General features: G+C 36.3%; 1 protein-coding gene across 21 annotated transcripts in view; it reads left to right on the forward strand.

Annotated features, from left to right (window-relative positions):
* The window catches only part of CFAP20DC (CFAP20 domain containing), a 290901-nt gene that overhangs the window by 94835 nt on the left and 172533 nt on the right, over nucleotides 1-23533 (forward strand). The window lies entirely within an intron of this gene.

Genomic DNA, 23533 nt, shown 5'->3' on the forward strand with positions numbered 1-23533 from the left:
TCTGGGCCTACTCTGTGTATGAGACATTCTGTTAAGTTCCATGGTGGTATTAAAAATGAATAGAAATTTATACTCTTCTTTTCCTTCCAGTGAAAGAGCTTAAGATCTACTAGGTGGGAGAATATAATTGTTTGAATATCTAGAATACTGTGATTGGCAGCACAGTAGAGAGAGTAAGTGCTATTGGTACAGTGAAAGGGAAAGAAATCCATCTGACTGCAGGACAAGGAAAGGCTTCATGAAGGAGATTGCACTTGGCATGGACTTTGAAGGACTGTAGAATTTCAACAGGTAGAAATGAAAAACCGAGCATTCCAAGCAGAAGGAACAGCATGAGTAGAAGCATAGAGGCTGGAAAGTAGCACATATTTGGAGAACAGAGAATGTTTCATCATTGTTGCCAGATTTTTTAAAATAGCCTTAGGGAAACCTCAGTTCTATAATCCAAGAGCTTGATATAGGTTGGGAGATTTGTGTAACCTCTGCGACCTAAAGCAGCATAATATATAAGTAGGTAAGCAGTAGGTTACAGACTAGTAAGTTTGGGCCTGATACGACTGACTAGTGTTTCTCAAATGTTAGTCATTTCAATACTACTCTCATGACTTTACCATGTTTGTGTACTACCTGTTCCAGTATGTACATAATACTCTCCTTTAAACCAACTCAGCCTTTTTTGACTTAAATAAATTTATTTTTTTTTAAAAACTTTATATCACACTTATAAATGGAAAACCAGTATAACTTTCTGGAAATAAAAATTAACCATAACAATAAAGATACTGAAAACAAAACAGTATTTTAAAGTCTAGCTAAGTACTGTTTCCTGTTTAGGGTTCTGTCCTGAGGCCTGCTCTTTATTAACAATAGTTTATCAAGAGTTAGATACATGTTCAGGCTTTTTCTTGGGCATAATTAGGATTGAAAGAAAACTGATGGAGGGAAATTTTTATTCTGTGATCTGTAGTCATTTAATGCCATGCCCATGTACCATCTAAAACCATTTCACAAATGGTGCATATTCCACTCTTTGGGAGCCACTTTAGCAGAGAAAAGGAAGCCATTAAAGCTTTTGGTTTGGAGAGGAACATACAGTCAGTTCTATGCTTTGGGAAGATTAATCTGGTAGTGACATTTGGAATGGCTTAGAGGGGCTGGAAAATGGAGATGGAGAAAACATTTGCAGTACTCCAGATTAGGGTTAATGAGGACTAGGGCAGTAGCAGTAGAGGAATGGATGTAAGGTAACATCAGAAGCTTATGGTCCAATGAGCTAAGACATATTTAAACAGACCTTTTCCATATCATGTGGTACATGCTGTAAGAGCAAGACCCACAGTGAACTGTGGCGCTCCAGGGGAGTGATCAGAGAAGGGCTTCTGAAGAAGGGGTTGCCTGAGCTGGGCCTTGAAAGATTAGAAGAAGAGAGAAGGCACTAACCAGTTCAAGTGGGGGTGGTATTCCTAGAACAGAAAGAGTAGCATTAAGAGTAGCTGCATGAGATGTGTAGGCACGTCCAATAATCCAGTGTTGCTGAAGAGAGACCAGAATAGTAGGGAAGTAGTAAGGCTGGAGAAGAAAACAGGGCAACCTCCTGGTAGGCCTTATATTTGTAGCCAGGGAGCCTGGACTTTTATCTCATAGGTGATAGGGAGCTTTTGAAGGGCTTGCAGCAGGGGGGCATGGTCAGATTTGCATTTTAGATAGAACATCGCTTTGGAGGATGGGTGGGAAAGATGAGACTGGAGGCCAGCAGGACCAGTTAGAAAGTCAGTGCAATTTTCACAAGAAGGTAAGAGGGGTTTTGTGTCATTTTGTCACTCTCGTATCCCCAGTGCCTAGAGCAGTACCTGGCTCCTCCTAGGCACTCAGTAATTATGTAAGTGGATGGATGAGTAGATGAATGATATAGGTGTAAGAGAGATGAGTCCTAAAGTTGGAAAATAGAAATCAGAGTGGAGATGAGGAAACAGAGTTGAAAAATAACTAAAAATTTTAATTGAAGATTAATTAGATGTCAGAAATGAAGAAGAAGGAAAAGTCAAGGATGACTCTCAGTTGACTTTCTACTTTGGATGACTGGTGACAGAATCAATACATAGAAATCCAGGAGAAAGAGCAAGTTTAGAAAGGGAAGATGGAAATGTTGATAAAATAGTCTGAGACATTCAGATTGAGAATTTGGGGGGTACATATATGTTAGAGTCCTAGAGAGAGGTATGAGCTGGATATTTGGGCTTCTTCAGCATACAGGTGGCACTTAAAGTCATGAGAATGATGAAATTGCCTGCCTGCAGAGAGAGTAAGAATGGCAACAACAACAACAAAAGAGGCTAGAGGAGGAAATGCAAGGGCCTACCCAAGAAAAAGGATGGGCAAAGGAAGAAGAATCCACGAAGGAGACAGGGCAACAATGAGAAAGTGATGTGAATCATGAAGCAAAGTAAAGTGTGGTGGAAACCAAGGAAGTTTTGGTAAGAGAAAATGTCAAGATGTGAAAGTATTTGGGATGTGGCAATCAGGAGGCCATTAGTAACTTCATTGACAAGTTTTGGTGTATGAGGAAGGAGTCAGGACAGTGGGCCGTGCGAATGGAAGATGGAGACATGAAAGCATCCTGACCATTGCTTTCAGTAGGCTGATCCACTGGGCTTCATGTTCAAGTAGATATAAATAGAGGGGAGGAATCAAAGATAACTTTGAGGTTTTACGTCTGGAAAACCTGGAGATTGAGCCCAGTAACAGATAGGTGCTGGATTTTGGAATAAATTGATGGTTTCTGTTTGCAGTAGAATTATTTTAATTCATTATGTACTAAACACTCATAAATGCACAAAGATTAAATGCAAATACTTCAGTTATGAAAGTTAAATCATTTAAGACGTTAAGGAAGTGCATTAGTGCCTTACAAATGAAATTATATTCATCCTCTTATATTTAGGTATGATTTCCTTATTCATCTAAGATTGTTTAGAGTTCATTGTTAGGTGGTTTCCAAGAGTTAAACCATATATGAGACTAATACACTATTCTGTGTGTGGTTAATAAATCAGGTTTGTCATTACCTTGCTTTTGTGAGTTCAGTCACCCTTGTCAGTTAACTAACTCTGAAGTTTCTGGATATCATATTAAAATCTGAACTGATCATTCTGTACATGGCTATAATCTTCACACACACACACACACACACACACACAGTGTACCCTTCATCCAGTGGCATTTGTGGGAATACAATATTTGAAAAAAAATATTGTCTGTTAAAAGTAAACCACACAAATATCTTGCTGAGATAGGAAGTAAACTTCATTGAACAATCTTTCATATTTAATAAATGAGTCTTTAAGAGGAATATGTACTAGCAGTGCCAGGTGTCTAATGACATAAGAAATGTACTATTTAAACTAAAAAGAAAATAGCCGTAATAGGCCCTGTGGGGCAGTGTGTCTTAGCTCATCTATCTACCTCATCTTCTCATCCCCAGTGAGACAGCTCAATAGAAAATATAAAAGAAAGGAGATGCAGGCATGAAAATTACATGTAGTTGTTTTTAAAAAAAATCTTAATGTGAAAAAATCAAACTGGTGTCTATATCTTAGGTGACTTCAGCTCATGCTAAATTTTGAAAAACAAAATATCTAGAACTTGTCTTGAATCTAGAAAAATTGCTCACGTAATTCAAGGCAGTCCTAAGCAAAGACAAGATATTTGTTTCTATAGTGTTCCCATCCCAATGAAATCATCAAATCATAACTACTTATAGTATGTCCTAATTATTCTATATTTTGTGAAATATAAACATGTAAATAATACATAGGAGTTAAGAGCATGGCATCTGAGTTCTGACACTTACTAGTTATGTGACCCTGTGCAAGTTCCTGTGTTCATTTTCCTCATTTATAAAATGCAGATAATATGAGGTATGCATACTACTAAGGTTGTTGTGGGAATTTACATGAGTTAATAAACATAAGGCTTTTAGAACAATGCCTGGCATGGACCAAGCTTTAAATAAGGATTATATCTCCTATTTGCTCTTTAGGTGCTACTTCTTCCAGGACACCCTCCATGATTTCCCCTCTGCTGATTGATTAGACATTTTCGGTACAGCGCATCATTACCATTCACAAATTCATAATTCTTATAACACTTCTTCACCCTGCACTTTAATCATCTGTTTACTTACCTGTCTCCCCTTTTAGGCTGTAAGCATAACTCATTTGGTTTTTATCCCTAGTCCCTATGTACATGGCAAATAGTAAGTGCTCAATAAATGTTTGTTGAACAAATTGACAAGTCTTAATGTGCCTCCTGACTTGGGAGATAAAAGAATGAGTTTATCATGGACAAATTGTATAAGCTTTCTAAATGTGCCTGCCTATTCCATAAATGTCCAGGAGTACTCAAGCAAATATTAAGAAACTCGGTTCTAATACTTGCTCTCATTTCCCCTCACTTTCCTCCCAATCCAGGAGATGCTACAGCAGCAGAGGGAGGGTCTTTCCTTTCCATTGCTAACATAGTCTATTCCAAATGAGCCCTTATTGAATTAAAGCTGAGTCTTGTTTAAGGGAAATTTCTAGAGAGAGCAGCAAAGTGACAGAGAGCCCTCCACCCATTTAAAATGCCATGCCTGGGGTCCTCCCTGGTGTTGGTGTGATGTTGGCCTCAGTTCTCTGCTTTTTGCCAAAGCACTCTTCACTTCGTTCTACTTTTTAAAAGCCATAGATATTTTGGTGATAAACCTCAAAATACAGTATTTTAAAAGCACTTCAGCTAACATTTGTAAATCAGGAGATTTCACATAAAATTTCTGACCGCTTTTTTAAAAAAATCAGAAGTTAACACTGAGTCTGCTTTCTTGCACAGCAAGCAGTCAGCTAGAACAGAGTGGCAACTGCACACTTTTAATGGAGCTTTAAGCTCTCCTGTGAAGTTCAGTCCTCTCCACTCATAAGGATGTGGGTGCAGTCAGACACTTCCTGCTTCACTCATTTAAGTGACCTGCCATGGCCCTCTAGGCATATAGTTTGCAACCCCTGATTTAGAGGATAATTGCCAGATGATTCACTTTGCCTTGGTTCTTTAGCTAAAGCCTTCACATAACCAGAGGCAGCAAATAAAGTTAATATTTTTATAGCCACACCAACATGAATATTTATTTAGAGGCCACTTACTGTTCTAGTTACCATAGAATGTTCAACCTTACAAATAAAAAATTTTATTTTTCATGTTATTCTTAATTATGATGGATTCATTTTAACATATAAATTATAAAAATTTATACTTTTAATTTAGGTTTTCAATGACAAGAACAGTTTTAAAACTTAATAGCCATCATATTAAACAGTGGGGGTAGCCACTTAGTCAAGACTCACTGAAATCAATCTTACTACTTCTTTAATATAATTTCAGTTAGTTGGTGATGGTATCAGATGAACATCAATGTCTTGCCACCAGAGTATGTATTAATGTCCAGTGAATTTAATTCCATTTGAATAGGAAGTTCAGGTATGAGATATTGCTGAGAATGAATCTTTCATTGGAGATATAACAAAGTAGTATGATAAATTACAATGCCAAATTCTTTTAGTAACCTTTTCCACTTAAATACCCAGTGTTTGTCATTTAGATAGATAGAATTACTCTTTAGGAGTTGTACTTTCTTGAACCACAACTCTGATGGAATATGTTATAGATTTTATTACAAACTGAAGGTGTGGCATAGTGTTTTTAAAGTTTCCCCTCAAAGATCATTTTTCCCATAGAGCCAATGATTTGGAAATTTTTGGTTCTTAACAGTATTTAATTTCTTAAGTGCCATTGAATGAACAGAGAATGGAGGAGGCAGATTTTTTTAGATGTATATTTAAGACATAATTAGAGAATGTATCTCAATGAAGTCATTCTAACCTAGAATCCACTGTAGTGTCTGTGGTACTTATTTGAGGGTTTGTACATGTTTTCATGTGCATATCATTTAATAATACTTGTTTTTCACTCTCTCTACTCACCTGTCTAATGTGGGTGTTGAAGAGATTTGGGAAAAGGAGCAGTTTCATGCTTTTCTCTGCTGACCCTGAATGGTTATGTGAAATAGGGACAACTACATAAAAATATTTGTTCTGGAAAATGAATGATTACCCAGCTTTAGGTCACCCTATTTTCAAATCACTTGAACAGGCAGAGTAGTGTTAGAGGTAAAATGTGGCCTTGAGAGCTAGATTGTAGGGGTTTGAAACCTAGCTGTCACTTCCTGTCTGTGGGCCCTTGGGCAAGTCAGTTATCTCTGTGTGCTTCAGTTTCCTCATTGGTTAGGTCTTGAGAATTATAGAACCTACTTCATAGAGGAGTTGTTACTATTAAATGAGTTATTACTTAGAGTAGTGCCAAGCTTATAGTAAGTGCTTAGTTAGTGTTAGTTGATATTGTTATCATTTTACCATTTTCTCTTGACCTGAATCCATGTTTATTAATTTGTGAATATGTTATCATAATAAATGTCTGAACTTGCAGTTTATTTCAAATAACAAATACCTTTTGAGCCCCTGCTGTAGGCCAGGGTCTGTGCCAAAAGATGTGAATCCAAAGGTGAATGGTGCACAGTCTTCATCCATGAGATTATAATAGGCAAAGGAGGCAAACATATAAACAAGTTAATGATGATGGGCAGTGGTTAACACCAAACTAGTCTTAGGAAACAAATGCTGCTAAAGGAAAATATCAGACTTTTCTAGCCAAGTTGGAGCTTGTTATAAGTGGAGATATTTGTGCTAAATTGTGAATACACACAAATAAAAGCATGGAAGTTCATGTCACGTTTGATTCCTTAACTGGGTTGTATAATGGGAATGTACAGAATCACAATGCTGGAAAAGAAGACTAGATGAAACCATGAAGGGCCTTGAAAGCCATGATAAGAAATTTAAATTTTTAGTCCATTAGAGATTTCTTTTTAAATTTTAACGTGGAGAAGTTTCACAATATTATCTGTATTCTAGAAAATGAGTACAATGTCAGAATAAAAAGAGCTAGAGGCAGAGAGACCAATTAAAAGGCTGTGCAAAGTCCAGGTGAGTCATACTAGTGTAGCAACAAAGAAGTAGAAGAGGAGAACAGATATAAAAGATACTTCAAAAAAAAAAAGATACTTCAGGATTTAAATCAGTGAAAAAAAGGGAGAAAATGGCACTGAATTAATCTAGGGCTGGAAATTGGCAAAGTAGATGTGCTACCAACAAGGGAAATATCCTGCAGGAGCTTAAATGACTGCTTAGATTGCTGTTTCTGACCATGACAGAATATCTGGTATCAAACTGTCCTTCCTACTGTAAACAAATATAAAACTGGAAAAAATATTTGAAGTAAGACTTTTCAACCATTTGGATAGCAGGCAACATACTTTTAAAAGAGAGAAACAAATGAGATGAGTCCTATATTCCCAAGCTTTCTGAAGGCCCATTCTGGACTGCAGTGCAGAGATGGGAGCCCAGACAGAGCATGGCATCTTGCTGAATAGAGACAGAGATCAGAGTTAAGGATGACTGAGACTGAGGTAGCCAGAATTTGTAGGTTAGTGTATCTGAGAGGAGCTTCAGAAATATGCATCAGGGTCTTCTTGAACCTTTGTGCATGCTTACAGTAGGACCCCATGAAGTAATCACAGACCAGCCCCTGGGGAAAGAATACCTACTAAGCAGCTGTGACACACAGGGCTAGGAGATATTCAAGTTCTGGCCAGAGTGAAGAGGTATCACTGAACACATACAGGAGAAACTCCAGAAAGACAATATTACTTAGAAATGGAGCTTATCTAGTCCTGGAGAAAAGGTCACCTTAGACCTGACCTAACAAATATAAAAACTCACAGCAAAAGATCAAGATGATCTGCAAATTAACTTCCACCTGGAACATGTTTAGGACTCTTTTAAGAAAAACAACAAAATCCAAAAGCCCAAAAACATAGTAGCCATAACATCCAGCATACAATTTTTTAAAAACGGATACTAGATAGGCAAACTGGGTAAACATGATCCATAACCAGGAGAAAAATCACAGAATGAAAATTCAAGGGCCTTAAAATAACTATTATAAATATATTAGAGGATTTAAAGGAAATTTTGAACATAATGAGGGAGCAAATTAAGAAACCCCAATGGAAAAAGGAAACTATGAAAAGAAATTTGGAAAAATACAATGTTGAAATGAAAGTTTCACTGGATAGACGTAACACTAAGTTAAACACTGGGGAATATCAGTAAAATTGAAGTCAAGAATATAGAAACTCTTCAAACTGAAGCACAGAGAGAGGGGAAAAGCCTGGGGGAAAAAAATGAACAGAGTCTGAATGGCCTGTGAAACAGTATCTGTCAGTCTAATATATGTGTAATTGTAGTACTATAAGGAGAGCAAAAAGAGATTGAGCAGGAGAAACTTTATAGAAATCATGGTTGAAATTTTTCAAATTTTGAAAAATATACCCATAGATCCAGTAAGCGCAACAAACTATGAGCTGAGAAACACACAAAAGCCACACCAAAATCACACCATGGTATATCATAACTAAAAAAAAAAAATGAAAACAAAAACACAAAGAAACCACAAAGATCACACCATGGTATGTCATAATTAAATTGCTAAAAATCAATGATAAAATCTTAACAAGCAGCAAGAAGAGAAAAAATCAATTATACACAAGAGAACAATGATAAAATATATCACCAGCTTTCCATCAGAAGCAATGAAAGTAGGAAGACAATGAAATAGTGCTGGGGAAAAAAAATGTTTAAACCTGTCAACTTAGAATTCTTTATCTAGTGAAAATATTCTTCAAAAACTGGAGCAAAATAAGAACATTTTCGGACTAAAAAATTGAGAGAATTCGTTACCAGCAAACCTGGACTACAACAATATTAAAGGAAGTTATTCAGGCTGAAAAAAATGTGCCAGATAGAAATTTGGATCTAAATGAGAGAATGAAGAGGACAAGTAATGGTAAATTAATAAGTAAATCTTAAAGGTTCTTTATTCATATCATAAATTCTTTCAAAGTATTTGATTGTTGAAAGCAAAAATAACAATGTAGAAGTAAAATATGTGACAATAATAACACAGAGATGGTAGTATACTTTTATGAGGTTCTTATCCAGAAGATATTCTAATATTTATTCAGGGTTAAATTGTTAGAAGTTAAAGATTCACATTGCAAACTCTAGGACAACCATAGAAAAAAGTAAAAGAACAACTAATCGACAAATACAGCTAATCAACAAATTGCTAATCAACAAATTGAGGAAATTAATGGGGCACTAAAAATATATTCAATCCAAAATAGAGGAGAACTAAACAAAGAGCAGATGGGACAGATTGAAAACAAATAAATTGGTAGCCTTAAACTCAAACACATCAGAATAATTACATTAAATGGAAATGGACTAAACACTCCAACAGAAAGACAGAAATTGTTAGATTGAATAAAAAGTGAGACAACTATATTCTGTTTATAAGCAGTGCACATTAAATTTAAGGACACAGGTAGGTTAAAAAAATTTTAATAGAAAACGTCTTACCTTGCAAACACAAATTATGAAAAAGCTAGAATGGCTCTATTAATATCAGTCAAAGTAGAATGCAGGACAAGGAATATTATGTAAAGAGGCATATTTCATAATGATAAGGGGGGTCAAACATGTAGAAGATATAACATCCTACATGTGTACATAGCTAGTAACAGTGCTTGAAAATGCATGAAGCAAAAACTAACAGAACTGAAGAGAGAAAGATAAATACACAATTATAGATGATGATTTCAGCACTCCCCTCTCAGAAATTGACAGAAAATTAGTAAACTGGAAAAATGCTATCAATCAACCTGACTTATTTGACATTTCTAGGATGTTTAATCTAACAATTGCAGAATAACACTATATTCAAGTATGCATTGAATATTCACCAAGGTATATGGTATATTAGGCTGTATTAATCTCAGCAAAGTTAAAAAGACTGAAATCATACAAAGTATATTCTGTGGCTAAATGGAATTAGATGGAAATTAGTAACAAAAATATAATTGAAAAATCCCCAAGTACTTGAAAATAAAGCAACATACTTCTAAATAACCTATAAGTAAAAGAGAACTAACAGGGAATATTAGCAAATATTTTAACTGATATTTTTACTAATTTTAACTGGTAATGAAAATAAAGCATACTAAAATTTGTGAGATGCATTAGAGGCATCTAAAGTATGCAGAAAGAAGTAATCAAGAGAATAAGTCAATGAAATGGAAAATGGGCAATGGAGAAAAATCACTGAAACCAAGTTTGGATTTTGAAAATATTTAGTAAGTGATAAACCTAGACTAATCAAGAAAAAAAGAACACACACACATTGTCAATATCAAGAATGAATGTAAGGAAAAAGGAAAATAAGGGAATATTATGAAGAATTGTATACTAATAAATTTGACAACTTAGATTAAGTGGGAATATTCTTTTAAAGACGCATTACTAAAACTGATACTAAAAGAAATAGAAAATCTGAGTAGGCTTATATCTATTTTTAGAAAATGAATTTGTAATTTAAAACATTCCCACAAAAAAATACGGGTTCGGATGGCTTTATGGGTAAATCTAACCAAACATTTAAGGAAAGAATAATACTCTCTCTCAGATAATAAAGGAGAAGGAACATTTTTCAATTCACTTAATAAAATGTGGCCAGCATAATTCTGATACCAAAACCAGGAAATATATTAATTCCCAAAAGAGAACTATAAATCAATATCACTCAAGAACACAGACACATGGATCCTTAACATCATGACCAAGTGGTGTTTATTCCAAGAATTCAAGATTAGTCTTACACTTGAAAATTAGTCAGTGTAGTTTTTCACATTAACAGAATAAAGGGAAAAAATCATAAAGTCATCTCAATGTATGTAGAAAAATCATTTGATGAAAATTCATTAGCCATTAAGATGAAAACTCACATCAAACTAGTAATAGAAGGAAACTTGTTGAGCCTAATAAAAGACCTCTATAAAAAACCTACAACTAAATCATACTTAATGGTGAAATACTATCAATGCTTACCTCCTAAGATGGGGAACAAAGCAAAGATATCCACAATGAGTGCTTCGATTCAGCATTGCATTAGAGGTCACAGCAAGTGCAATAAGATAATAAAGAGAAATTTTAAAACATACAGATTGAAAAAGAAGAAATAAAAGTTTCTCTCTTTGCAGACAACATAATCATCTTGTAGAAAATTCTAGAGAGGACTGCTGCCATGTCCTGCCCGCTGTCTGCTGCACACGGTAGGGTGTTGCTCCGGGACCTTACTTCAGACGTGCAGAGACTCTCCCTGGAGTGCATGCAGTGTGCATGAACACTGGATTGGAATCAGTGAGCTGAAAGATACAGAGCAGCACACTTGGCTGGGTGAATCCCTCTGGATTGTGGACGGAAAAGACCGTGAGCATTGTTCATTTTACAAGGGTCTTCGTGCTCTGGCCGGGTGTCAGGCTTGAGCCTCCAAGGTGGGAGAGCCAAGTCCAGGACATTGGACCACCAGAGACCTCCCGGCACCACATAATGTAAATCGGCAAGAGCTCTCCCAGAGATCTCTGTCTCAACACTAAGACCCAGCTCCACCCAACGGCCAGCAAGCTCCAGTGCTGGATGACCCATACCAGACAACTAGCAAGAGAGGAACAAAACCCCACCCATTAGCAGAGAGGCTGCCTAAAATCATAATATGTTCACAGAAACCGCAAAACACACCACCAGACGCGGCCCTGCCCAACAGAGAGACAAGATCCAGCCCCACCCGCAAGAGCACAGGCGCCAGTCCCCTCCACCAGGAAGCCTAAAGAAGCCAGTGAACTAACCTCACCCACCGGGGGCAGACACCAAGAACAATGGGAACTACAAACCTGCAGCCTGTGGAAAGGAGACCGCGAACGCAGTAAGTTAAACAAAATCAGAAGACAGAGAAATTTGCAGCAGATGAAGGAGCAAGGTAAAAACCCACCATACCAAACAAATGAAGAGGAAATAGGCAGTCTGCCTGAAAAAGAATTCAGAATGATGATAGTAGAGATGATCCAAAATCTTGGAAATAGAATGGAGAAAATACAAGAAACGTTTAACAAGGACCTAGAAGAACTAAAGAGCAAACAAACAATGATGAACAGCACAATAAATGAAATTAAAAATTCTCTAGAAGGAATCAATAGCAGAATAACTGAGGCAGAACAACAGGTAAGTGACCTGGAAGATAAAATACTGGAAATAACTGCCGCAGACCACAATAAAGAAAAAAGAATGAAAAGAGACCTCTGGGACAACATTAAACGCACCAACATTGGAATTATAGGGGTCCCAGAAAAATAAGTGAAAAAGAAAGGGTCTGAGGAAATATTTGAAGAGATTATAGTTGAAAACTTCCCTAACATGGGAAAGGAAATAGTAAATCAAGTCCAGGAAGCGCAGAGAATCCCATACAGGATAAATCCAAGGAGAAACACGCCAAGACACATATTAATCAAACTATCAAAAAATAACTGCAAAGGAAAAATATTAAAAGCAGCAAATAACATACAAGGGAATCCCTATAAGGTTAACAGCTGATCGTTCAGCAGAAACTCTGGAAGCCAGAAGGGAGTGGCAGGACATATTTAAAGTGATGAAAGGGAAAAACCTACAACCAACATTACTCTACCCAGCAAGGATCTCATTCAGATTTGACAGAGAAATTAAAACCTTTACAGACAAGCAAAAGTTAAGAGAATTCAGCACCAACAAACCAGCTTTACAACAAATGCTAAAGGAACTTCTCTAGGCAGGAAACACAAGAGAAGGAAAAGACCTACAATAACAAACCCAAAACAATTAAGAAAATGGGAATAGGAACATACATATCGATAATTACCTTAATTGTAAATGGACTAAATGCTCCAAACAAAAGACACAGACTGGCTGAATGGATACAAAAACAAGACCCATATATATGCTGTCTACAAGGGGCCCACTTCAGACCTAGGGTCACATATAGATTGAAAGTGGGGAATGGAAGAAGCTATTCCATTCAAATGGAAATCAAAAGAAAGCTGGAGTAGCAATTCTCATATCAGGCAAAATAGACTTTAAAATGAAGACTATTATAAGAGACAAAGAAGGACACTACATAATGATCAAGGGATCAATCCAAGAAGAAGATATAACAATTGTAAATATTTATGCACCCAACATAGGAACACTTTAATACATAAGGCAAATGCTAACAGCCATAAAAGGGGAAATAGACAGTAACACAATCATAGTAGGGGACTCTAACACCCCATTTTCACCAATGGACAGATCATCCAAAATGAAAATAAATAAGGAAACACAAACTTTAAATGATACATTAAGCAGGATGGACTTAATTGATATTTATAGGACATTCCATCCAAAAACAACAGAATACACTTTCTTCTCAAGTGCTCATGGAACATCCTCCAGGATAGATCATATCTTGGGTCACAAATCAAGCCTTGGTAAATTTAAGAAAATTGAAATCGTATTAAGTATCTTTTCTGACCACAATGCTCCGAGACTAGATATCAATTACAGGGAAAAAACTGTAAAAAAATACAAACACATGGAAGCTAAACAATATGCTACTAAATAACCAAGAGATCACTGAAGAAATCAAAGAGGAAGTCAGAAAATACCTAGAAACAAATGATAATGAAAACACAACAACCCAAAACCTATGGGATGTAACAAAAGCAGTTCTAAGAGGCAAGTTTATAGCAATACAGTCCTACCTCAAGAAATAACAAAAAGTCAGATAAACAACCTAACCTTACACCTAAAGCAATGAGAGAAAGAAGAGCCAAAAAACCCGCAAAGTTAGCAGAAGGAAAGAAATCATAAAGATCAGATCGGAAATAAATGAAAAAGAAATGAAGGAAATGGTAGCAAAGATCAATAAAAGTAAAAGCTGGTTCTTTGAGAAGATAAACAAAATTGATAAACCATTAGCCAAACTCATCAAGAAAAAAAGGGAGAAGACTCAAATCAACAGAATCAGAAATGAAAAAGAAGAAATAACTAACACTGAAGAAATACAAAGGATCATGAGAGATTACTACAAGCAACTATATGCCAATAAAATGGACAACATGGAAGAAATGGACAAATTCTTAGAAAACCACAACCTTCCGAGAGTGAACCAAGAAGAAGTAGAAAGTATAAACAGACCAGTCACAAGCACTGAAATTGAAACTGTGACTAAGAATCTTCCAACAAACAAAAGCCCAGGACCAGATGGATTCACAGGTGAATTCTATCAAAATTTAGAGAAGAGCTAACATATTTCCTTCTCAAGCTCTTCCAAAATATAGCAGAGGGAGGAACACTCCCAACTCGTTCTACCAGGCCACCATCACCCTGATACCAAAACCACACAAAGATGTCCCCTCCAAAAAAAGAAAATTACAGGCCAATATCACGGATGAACATAGATGCAAAAATCCTCAACAAAATACTAACAAACAGAATCCGGCAGCACATTAAAAGGACCATACACCATGATCAAGAGGGGTTTATCCCAGGAATGCAAGCATTCTTCAGTATATGCAAATCAATCAATGTGATACATCATATTAACAAATTGAATGATAAAAACCATATGTTCATCTCAATAGATGCAGAAAAAGCTTTTGACAAAATTCAACACCCATTTATGATAAAAACTCTCCAGAAAGTAGGCATAGAGGGCACTTACCTCAACCTAATAAAGGCCATATATGACAAACCCACAGTCAACATCGTTCTCAATGGTGAAAAACTAAACCATTTCCTCTAAAATCAGGAACAAGACAAGGTTGCCCACTCTCACCACTATTATTCAACATAGTTTAGGAAGTTTTAGCCACAGCAATCAGAGAAGAAAAAGAAATAAAAGGAATCCAAATCAGAAAAGAAGTAAAACTGTCACTGTTTGCAGATGACACGATACTATACATAGAGAATCCTAAAGATGCTACCAGAAAACTACTAAAGCTAATCAATGAATTGGGTAATGTAGCAGGATACAAAATTAATGCACAGAAATCTCTTGAATTCTTATACACTAATGATGAAAAATCTGAAAGAGAAATTAAGGAAACACTCCCATTTACCATTGAAACAAAAAGAATAAAATACCTAGGAATAAACCTACCTAAGGAGACAAAAGACCTGTATGCAGAAAACTGTAAGACCCTGATGAAAGAAATTAAAGATGATACAAAGAGATAGAGATATACCATGTTCTTGGATTGGAAGATTCAACATTGTGAAAATGACTGTACTACCCAAAGCAATCTACAGATTCAATGCAATCCCTATCAAACTACCAATGGCATTTTTCACAGAACTAGAACAAAACATTGCACAATTTGTATGGAAACACAAAAGACCCCGAATAGCCAAAGCAATCTTGAGAAAGAAAAACGGAGCTGGAGGAATCAGGCTCCCTGACTTCAGACTATACTACAAAGCTACAGTAATCAAGACAGTATGCTACTGGCACAAAAACAGAAATATAGATCAATGGAACAGGATAGTAAGCCCAGAGATAAACCCATGCTCATATGGTCACCTTATCTTTGATAAAGGAGGCAAGAGTATACAATGGAACAAAGACAGCCTCTTCAATAATAGGTCCTGGGAAAACTGGACAGCTACATGTAAAACAATGAAATTAGAGCACTTCCTAACACCATACACAAAAATAAACTCAAAATAGATTAAAGACCTAAATGTAAGGCCAGACACTATAAAACTCTTAGAGGAAAACATAGGCAGAACACTCGACATAAATCACAGCAAGATCCTTTTTGACCCCCTCCTAGAGCAATGAAAATAAAAATAAACAAATGGGACCTCATGAAACTTAAAAGCTTTTGTACAGCAAAGGAAACCATAAACACGATGAAAAGACAACCATCAGAATGGGAGAAAATATTTGCCAACGATGCAACTGACAAAGGATTAATCTCCAAATTATACAAGCAGCTCATGCAGCTCAATATCCAAAAAACAAACAACCCAATCCAAAAGTGGGCAGAACACCTAAATAGACAATTCTCTAAAGAAGACATACCGGTTGCCAACAAACACTTGAAAGGATGCTCAACATCACTAATCATTAGAGAAATGCAAATCAAAAGCACAATGAAGTATCACCTCACATCTGTCAGAATGGCCATCATCAAAAAATCTACAAACAATAAATGCTGGAGAAGGTGTGGAGAAAAGGGAACCCTCTTGCACTGTTGGTGGGAATATAAATTGGTACAGCCACTATGGAGAACAGTATGGAGGTTCCTTAAAAAACTAAAAATAGAACTACCATCTGACCCAGCAATCCCACTACTGGGCATATACCCTGAGAAAACCATAATTCAAAAAGAGTCATGTACCACAATGTCATTGCAGCACCATTTACAATAGCCAGGATATGGAAGCAACCTAGGTATCCATCAACAGATGAATGGATAAAGAAGATGTGGTACATATATACAATGGAATATTACTCAGCCATAAAAAGAAACAAGATTGAGTTATTCGTAGTGAGGTGGATGGGCCTAGAGTCTCATACAGAGTGAAGTAAGTTAGAACGAGAAAAACAAATACCGTATCCTAACACCTATATATGGAATCTAAAAAAAAAATGGTTCTGATGAACCTAGGGGTAGGACAGGAATAAAGACGCAGACGTAGAAAATGCACAGGGAGGGGAAGGGTAAGCTGAGGACACGGGGAGGGGAAGGGTAAGCTGGGACAAAGTGAGAGAGTAGCATTGACATATATATACTACCAAATGTAAAATAGATAGCTAGTGGGAAGCAGCTGCATAACACAGGGATGTCAGCTTGGTGCTTTGTGACCACCTAGAGGGGTGGGAAAGGGAGAGTGTGAGGGAGGCACAAGAGGGAGGGGATATGGAGATATATGTATACATATAGCTGATTCACTTTGTTATACAGCAGAAATTAACACAACATTGTAAAGCAATTATACTCCAGTAAAGATGTTTTAATAAAAAAGAAAATTCTAGAGAACCGACAAAAACTAAAGAAAACCTAGTAACGTAATTGAGTTTAGCAAGGTCACAGAATACAATGGCAGTATACCAAAATCAATTGTTTCTATATATTTCTATACAAATTTGTAGCAGTAAACAATTGAAAATTCTAAATCTTAAAAATATTTACAATACCATGAAAAATATTAAATATTCAGGAATAAATTTAAGAAAATATATGTTAGACCTTTACAGTGAAAGCTATAAAACATTGCTGAGAGAAATTGAAATGGGGGCATGTTGTTTATGGATCAGAAGACTGTATTTGTTAAACTGCCAATACTCTCTCAGTAAATCTCTTGGTTCAATCTAATCCCAATTAGAATCCCAACAGGCTTCTTTTTTTTTTTTTTTTTTCAGAAATTAAGAAGATACTTCTGAAATTTATGTAGAAATTCAAAGGTCCTAGAATAGCCAGAACAGTTTTCAAAAAGTAAAATTTATACCTTATGATTTCAAAACTTGGTTTAAGCTTACAGTAATGAAGACATTATGTTCTTGGCATAGATACCAATAAAAAGTTCAGAAATACAACCACACATGTATAGTCAGTTGATTTTCAACCAAGGCATCAGAGCAATTTTTTGAGAACTGGAACTTCTGAGTATTCATATAGAAGAAAGAAAAATGAAGCTCAACCCATACTTCATACCATTCACAAAAATTAATTTGAGATGAATCATATACCTAAATGTAAATACTAAAACTGAAGAGCTACTTTAAGAGATTTCTTAGGACCCAGAAAGCATTAACCATAATAAAAAATTAATTGACAAAATGGGCTTCAATAAAATTTAAAACTGCTCTTCAAAAAGATATTATTAAGAAAATGAATAAGCAAGCCACAAACTGGGAGAAAATATTCTTAATACATATAACTGACAAAAGACTTGTATTCAGACTACATCCTACAACTCTATAATAAAAAGACATAACTTTTTAAGGCAAAAATAATTAAACAAAGATTATACATTTGGTTAAATAAGCATACGAAGAAGAGCTCTATACCATCAGTCAGGGAAATTCAGATTTAAAACACAGTTACCACCACTACTTCATCCACTAGAATGGCTAAATTAAAAGAGACTGGAAATACTAAATGTTGTTGAGATGTAAAGCAATTTCATAAATTTCTAGTGTAAATGGAAAATGGTATAACCACTTTGGAAATACCTTTGGAAGTTTCTCATAAAGTTAAACATTTACCCTTTGACCCAACAGTTCCACTTCTTCGTGTCTATTCAAGGAAATGAAAATATGTGTACACAAATTTGAATTTCACAACAGTTTTATTTATGATAGCTGAAATCTTGAAATAATGCAAGTGTCCAACAACAGAAGACTGAACAAATTGTGGTCTATTCATAGTGAGCTCCTACTCAGCAAAACAAGAATGAACTACCAGTACATGCAACAACACCGATGAACCTCAAATCTTAGCCTAACTCTAAGAAGCCATTTACTGTGATTTCATTTATATAAAGTAATAGAATAGACAAAATTAATCTAAAGTGAAAGAAGTTAGTACTTGCCCTTAAACTGTATGAATGCTGAGATTGATTGGAGAGCTGCACAAAAGATCGGTCTGGGGTGATCAAAATGTTCTATATCTTGATAGGGTATGGTATACAGATGTATGAAATGGTCAAAACTCATTGAACTGAACCCTCAAAGTCTATGAGTTTCACAGTATGAACGTCAAAAAGATCATATGGTTAACATACATTGAGCATTTACTATATGCTAGGCACTATTAGAAGTGCTTACATGTATTTAAACACTGAATCCTAACAACTCTATGAGAGATGTGTCATTATTATCACCATTTTACAAATAAGGAAAGAGAGGCACAGAGAGGACTAAGTAACTGCAAAGATTATATAACTAGTGAGTGGTGGAACTGGAATCCAAATCCAGACAGTTTGCCTCCAGGGCCCAAACTCTTGCATCCCTCAGAGGAATATATTTAAAAGGTGTTGTCAGTAGAGGTTAACGGGAGGGAGTTGACAGAGAGATAAGGGAATAGAATATAATTCAAAATTTTTGAAGTATACCAGGGTAATTAAATTAAATCTCAAAATATGGCCATGTGAGTGGATTAAGGAGTGAAGAGGAGAGGAAAACTTTAAGAAAAGGTTAAGGGACCTTTAGGGTGTTGAACAGTATGTCAGAAGGTAAGATGAACCTGGTCCCAGCATTTTCCAGGAATGCGTGTACAGGATGGTGTGTGTGTACCTGAGGAGGTAGAAGGAGTGACTGGGGCATGAGGTGAAGCTGAAAGGGTGGAAGAGCCTGTCTCTGCAATGCCTCAGGCTTCAAAGAAGATAGGGTTCCCAGTCAGAAGACCAAACTCTCTTCTAGTGCCACCCCGCCCCATGGCCTCAAAGTAGGGGGCTGTAGAAGCACTGGTGAACTGCATAAGTGAACTTCAACTCCAGGCTTGAAGGGGAAGTAATATCTCAGAGAAAAGCCAGGTTTCAGTTAAGGTGTGTAGGACCCTTAGAAGAATATAAAGAATATAGGTACTTTTCAGTAGTAAGGATTTCAAAAGGCACAGTGAAAGGGTGACTTGAGGATTAGCAAGAGAAAGATGGGACAGCTGTTTCAGGAAGAGATAGCTTGCTGGAGGATAGGAACTGGGAGGTAGAGATTGATTGCTGAACAGGTATAATGATGACACTTCTACAAGGAATTTGCCTTTCCTTGGTTCAGCCATGAGCTACTACCGTGGCAGCCCCGACCTCCAGTCATCAACTCCCCTCTCTCCATGTAAGGACTTGTGGTGATTTGCTTTCCCTGGGGAAATTGCTTTTAATACACTAGTAATATGTAATTACTTCCCCTGACCACGTGGAAATTACTATTGCAATCTCTGCTTACACCACTTAATAATCACAATATGATGGTGAAAAAGAAGATAAAATCATTGTAATCAGATTTTCTCTTGAGAAATTAAAGCTAAAGTGAAAAACTATTTTGAAAGGCTCAAGAATAAAAGTCTTAAAACCTTGTTTTTTGTTATTTCAGGAGCATGAAAACAGAATGAGGTTCTAAAATTCTGGAAAAGATCACTTTATGATTGCTAGGTTATGAAATTGTAATTTTTTGTTTGTCATTCCTTTTTAGCAAGGCAATGCTGGCTAGAGCTGTGTACTGTTAGCAACTCAGGCTCTTTACACACATGCAACATGAATCCATTATCTTCAGATCTTTCCTACGATATTGGCAGAGAATAGGGGCACAGGAAATGAAAAGAGTTCTGGGACAACCAAGAGCTTGTTATTGCAAGCTCTTGAATGTGTCTGTGTGCGCGGGTGTGTGTGTGTGCCTGTGCGTGCATGTGTTTCACCAGTGCAATGAAGCCATATGGCCAAAACATTTCAGTAAAAACTAGAAACTGATGCTTTGAATAATGCTTTCACCCTTTGGCAGTCAGTTGTTTCACGTAAAATTCCATGCTGGAACTAGATACCATAAACTCTCTTATCAATCCAAGAAACAAACTAAACAGAACTTGTCTCTTCTTTATCAAGATTGCTGTCTTTCCTGTGCTTATTTCTTAAGGACCCATAATTATAAATATTTTAGATCAAGAGCTCTTCCCTGATGGCCTAGAGTTGCACATAGGAATAAAGTGATTAGTGATCAAGAAAAATGCAAAAAAGGGATTTTAAGAGTGAATGATATCCCCAAGGATAATGAAAATATTTTATAAAGATCAGCTGTAATTCAGATAACCCACCTGTTAATAGTAGAGAGTTCATACTCTTTTCTAAAACTTCAGAAAATTATCACAGAATTTATATGAATAATGAGTTATTTGTGGAAGCTTATGAAAATTGTAACCTTTATAAATATCAGCTAAACCAAAAAAAAATTTCTATCCACTAAACTAAAAAAAATTTTCTATTTCCTCTAACCAAGGAAGATTTGTGAAAGATATTCCCATCTTTTCCAGGAATTACTCCCATCTGTACTTCTAAGAGATGGATTCACTAAATAACTTACCAGTTCTCACACATTTATGGTGTTTGTCAAATGATGATATAATGAAAGATTGAAAGTATTTGTGTAGGCATGTATGTATATGCATGTCTTCGTATATTCATACACACACATGCATACCATTATTTGTTAAGTACTTTCCGTGAAGCATGAGTCCAGGCAGAGGGAATAAAAGCAGTTTGACTGGGATATATAAGAAGTGTGTAAATCACACCTACAACACAAGCAACAAAATCAAAAGTAAACAACAACTGGGATTACATCAAACTAAAAAGCTTCTGCACAGCAAAAGAAACCATTAACAAAGTGAAAAGACAACCTATGAAATGGAAAAAATATTTGCAAGCCATATATCTGATAAGGAGTTAATATCAAAAATTATACAAAGAACTCATACAACTCAATAGCAACAAAACAATCCAATTAAAATGGACAAAGGACCTGAATAGACATTCTTCCAAAGAAGATATACAAAAAGCCAACAGGTATATGAAAAAATGCTCAACATCGCTAGTCATTAAGTAATTGCAAACTAAAACCACAGTGAGATGTAACTCATACCTGTTAGAATGGATATCATCAAAAAGACAAGAGACAAATGTGTATGATTGCAGAGGAAAGGGAACCTTTGTGCTTTGTTGGTGGGATTGTAAATTGGTATAGCCACTATGGAAAACAGTGTGGAGGTTCCTCAAAAACTTAAAAATAGAACTACCAAATGATCCAGCAATTCCACTTATGGGAACATCGTCAAAGGAAACAAAAGCACTAACTCAAAAAGATATCTGCACCCCCATATTCATTGTAGCATTATCTACAAGAGCCAAGACATGGAAACAACCTAAGTGTCCGTCTATAGATGAATAAGGAAGTTGTGGCATATATGTACAATGGAATATTTTTCAGCCATAAAAAAGTGAGAAAATCCTACCATTTGCAACAACATGGATAGACCTTGATGGCATTTTATGCTAAGTGAAGTAAGTCAGATAGAGAAGGATAAGTACAGTATGATCTCACTTATATGTGGACTCTAATGAAAACAAAGCAAAACAAAAACCACCAGACTCATGGAAAAAGAGATCAGATTTGTGGTTACTAGATGTAGTGGGGGGTGGGGGTGAGGGCAGAGCAGGAATTGAAGGAAAGTAATCAAAAGGTACAAACTTCTAGTTATAAGATAAATAAACACTAGGGATGTAACGTACAGCATGGTGACTATAGTTAACACTGCTGATGAGCTATATAGGAAAGTTGTTAAGAGAGTAGATCCTGAGAGTTCTCATCACAAGGAGAAATCTTTTTTTTTTCTTTCTGTTGTATGTGTATGAGATGATGGATGTTAACTAAATCTATTGTGGTAATCATTTCACAATACATGTAAATCAAATCATCATGCTGTACACCTTAAACTTATATAGTGATGTCAATTATTTCTCAATAAAACTGTGGAAAAAAAGAGAAAAAATGGGTGTAGTAGGTAAGGGCCTGGTTTCCTGGACTTGCACTGTTTAAAGGAGGTCGACACCAGTTCCCAAGCAGATCTGGCAGATTCTGATTGGGTCTTCAGGTGCAGCCAGCTGGAGGGTTCATCTAAGCAGAGAATAAAGGGGGAGGGTCCTGAGAAAAAATGCCCAGCACATTCCCATACCTCCTTGGGCCTGGAAGCCCTTATTAGTTGTTCAAAACGAAACTCAGATGTCACCTCCAAGCGTTTCCTAGACGTAGGAAGACTCAAAATATTTATTTCAAAAAAAAAAGATAATTTAAAAAGCAGTTATTAACTCTAGAAATCTAAAGAAGTTGCATAAGGAAAGGAAAGGTAATCATAGAGCATCACTTGGCTCAGTTGTGTACAATATTTACATAGTCACAATAAGGTAAACACAGAATATGAATTTTAAAGAAAAGAGAGAAAGAGAAAGAATGAGAGATAATTATCTAGGGAGGATGGAGTCAGAAAAGTTAGCTGTATAAGTAAGCTAAAAATCTTATCTACCATAATAGGAAGTCAGCAGATAATGTCTAAAATTGATGAATCAAGAGGTATTATTTTAAAATACAGGGAGAGGCTTCCCTGGTGGCGCAGTGGTTGAGAATCTGCCTGCCAATGCAGGGGACACGGGTTCGAGCCCTGGTCTGGGAAGATCCCACATGCCACGGAGCAATTAGGCCCGTGAGCCACAACTACTGAGCCTGCGCGTCTGGAGCCTGTGCTCCGCAACAAAAGAGGCCGCGGTATTGAGAGGCCCGCGCACCGCGATGAAGAGTGGCCCCCACTCGCCGCAACTAGAGAAAGCCCTCGCACAGAAACGAAGACCCAACACAGCCAAAAATAAATAAATTAATTAATAAAATAAAATACAGAGAGAAAAAAGGGTTAAGAGTTGACAGTATGATTGCATGAGTG

This window comes from Balaenoptera borealis (genome assembly GCF_965194805.1).
Source record: "Balaenoptera borealis genome assembly, chromosome: 12".
NCBI lineage: Eukaryota > Metazoa > Chordata > Mammalia > Artiodactyla > Balaenopteridae > Balaenoptera > Balaenoptera borealis.